Genomic DNA, 3,171 nt, shown 5'->3' with positions numbered 1-3,171 from the left:
ATCTCAAGACGATTCTGAATGAACTCACAGCTTCACCGTGACGTATGATGGATTTTTGAAGTTTGAATTTGTGTGAAAGAATAGGAACTTGCATACATAAAATGCTTGCATTGTCGACATTCAAAGAAATTGGCATTACTTTCGCATACGGCGTCCATTTTAGGCTAATAACCCCATTTTGGAAAGCCTCATCATAATGTATGATGAATTTTAGCAGTTTGAATTCGTGTAGAAAAATAGGAGCTTATGTACATGGAATGCTCGGATTGTCGAAGTTCAAGGAAATTGGCATAACTATCGTATGCGGTGTCCATTTCGGGCCCATAACCCCCCACATTTCGGAAAGCTCGCAACAATTTTAAATGAACTCACAGCTTCATCGTGGTGTATGATGGATTTTGACAGTTTGAATCCATGTGGAAGAATAGGCGCTTGTGTACATGGAACGCTTGGATTGTTGACGTTCGAAGAAATTGGCATAACTTTCGCATATGGTGTATGCTTTAGAACCATAACTCCCCACTTTTCGGAAAACTCATGACAATTCTGAGTGAACTCATAACTTCAAAGTGACGTATGATGGATTTTGGCAATTTGAATTCGTGAGGAAGCACAGGTGCTTGCATACATGGAATGCTTGGATTGTCGACATTCGAAGAAATTTGCATAACTTTCGCATACAGTGTCCATTTTAGGCCCATAACTCCCCACATTTTGGAAAGCTCGTGACAATTCTAAATGAACTCACCGCTTCATCGTGACACATGATGGATTTTGGCAATTTAAATTCATGTGGAAGAATAGGCGCTTGCATACATAGAACGCTTGGATTCTTGACATTCAAAGAAACTTGCATAACTTTTGCATACTATGTCCATTTTGGGCCCATAACACCGTTTCGAAACTCTCATGATGATTTTGAATGAACTCATAGTTTCATCATGACGTATGATGGATTTTAGCAGTTTGAGTTTGTTTTGGAAGAACTAGCGCTTACGTACATGGAAATCTTAGATTAACGACGTAAAAAGAAATTGGCATAACTTTTGCATACGGTGTCCCTTTTGGGCCCATAACCCCATTTCGGAAAGCTTAAAACGATTCTGAATGAACTCATAGCTTTTTCATGATGTGTGATGGATTTTGGTAGTTTGACTTCTTGTGGTATAATGGGCGCTTGCGTACATGGAATGGCTGGATTGTCGACGTTTGAAGAAATTGGCAAAGCTTTCGCATACAATGTCTGATTCGAGCCATATCCCCCCACATTTTGGAAATCTCACGACGATTCTGAAAGAAATCATAGCTTTATCGTAACGTATGATGGATTTTGGCAGTTTGAATTCATGTGGAAGAATAGGCGCTTGCGTACACGGAATGCTTGAACTATTGACGTTCGAAAAAATAGCATCACTTTTGCATACGATGTCCATTTTGGGCCCATAACCACCCACATTTCGGAAAGTACTCAATAATTCTAAATGAACTAGCAGCTTTGTCGTGACATATGATGGATTTTGGCAATTTTAATTTGTGTTGAAGAACATGCGCTTTCTTACATGGAACACTTAGATTGTCGACGTTCAAAGAAATTGTCAACTTTCGCCTGCGGTGTCCGTTTTGGGCCCATAACTCTCCATGTTTCGAAAAGTTCACAATGATTCTGAATGAACTCGTAGCTTCACCGTGATGTATGATTGATTTTAGCTGTTTGAATTGGTGTGGAAGAACAGGCGCTTGCATACCTTGAACGCTTGGATTTTTGACGTTTGAAGAAATTGGCATAACTTTCTCATACGGTGTCCGTTGCGGGACCATAACTCCCCACATTTTGGAAATCTCACAACTATTCTGAATGAATTCGCAGCTTCACTATGATGTATGATGGATTTGGGCAGTTTGAATTCGTGTGGAAGAACAGGTGCTTGCATACATGGAATGCTTGGATTGTCGACGCTCGAATAAATTGGCATAACTTTCGTGTACTATGTCTGTTTTGGGCCCATAACCCCATTTCGAAAAGATCACGATTATGAATTTTGAACTCATAGCTTTGCCATGACGTATGATAGATTTTGACAGTTTGAATTCGTGTGGAAAAATAGGCGCTTGCATACATGGAACGCTTGGATTTTCAACATTAAAAGATATCGGCATAACTTTCGCATACGGTATCCATTTTGGGCCCATAACCCCCTACATTTCGAAATGCTAGCGACGATTTCAAATGAGCTCGTAGCTTCACCATGACATATGATGGATTTTAACAGTTTGAATTCGTGTGGAATAACAGGCTCTTGCATATATGGAAGGCTTGGATTGACGACGTTCGAAAAAATTACCATAACTTTCGCATACGGTGTCTATTTTGGACCAATAACTCCCCACATTTCAGAAAGCTCATGACAATTCTGAATCAACTCACAGCTTCTCCTTGACGTATGATGGATTTTGGAAGTTTGAATTCATGTGGAAGGACAGGCTCTTGCGTAGATGGAAATGGAACGTTTGGATTGTCGACTTTCGAGGAAATTGGCATAACTTTCGCATACGATGTCCATTTTAGACCATAACTCCCCACATTTTGGAAAGCTCACAACCATTCTGAATGAACTCACAGCTTCACCATGAGTATGATGGATTTATCAGTTTGAATTCGTGGAGAATAACGGGCGCTTGAGTACATGGAATGCTTGAACTATCGACATTCGAAGAAATTGGCATAACTTTCGTATACTGTGTCCATTTATGGCCCATAACCCCATTTCAGAAATCTTATAATGATTTTGAATGAACTAATAGCATTATCGTGACGTATCATGGATTTTTGGCAGTTTGAATTCGTGTGGCAGAACAAGTTCTTACGTACATGGAAAGCTTATATTGTCGACGTTTAAAGGAATTGGCATAACTTTCGCATTCAATGTCTGTTTTGGGCCCATAACCTGATTTCAGAAAGCTCACAATGATTTTGAATGAACTCATTCTTTTGCCATGACGTATGATGGATTTTAGCAGTTTGAATTCTTGAGGAAAAATGGGCGCTTGCATATATGGAACGCTTAGATTGTCAACGTCGAAGAAATTGGCATAACTTTCTCATACGTTGTCCATTTTGGGCCCAAAACTCAGTACAATTTAGAAAGCTCACAACGATTCTGAATGAAATCG

Source organism: Olea europaea, chromosome 2 (assembly GCF_002742605.1).
Source record: "Olea europaea var. sylvestris chromosome 2, O_europaea_v1, whole genome shotgun sequence".
NCBI lineage: Eukaryota > Viridiplantae > Streptophyta > Magnoliopsida > Lamiales > Oleaceae > Olea > Olea europaea.
This window is presented reverse-complemented; position numbering follows the sequence as displayed.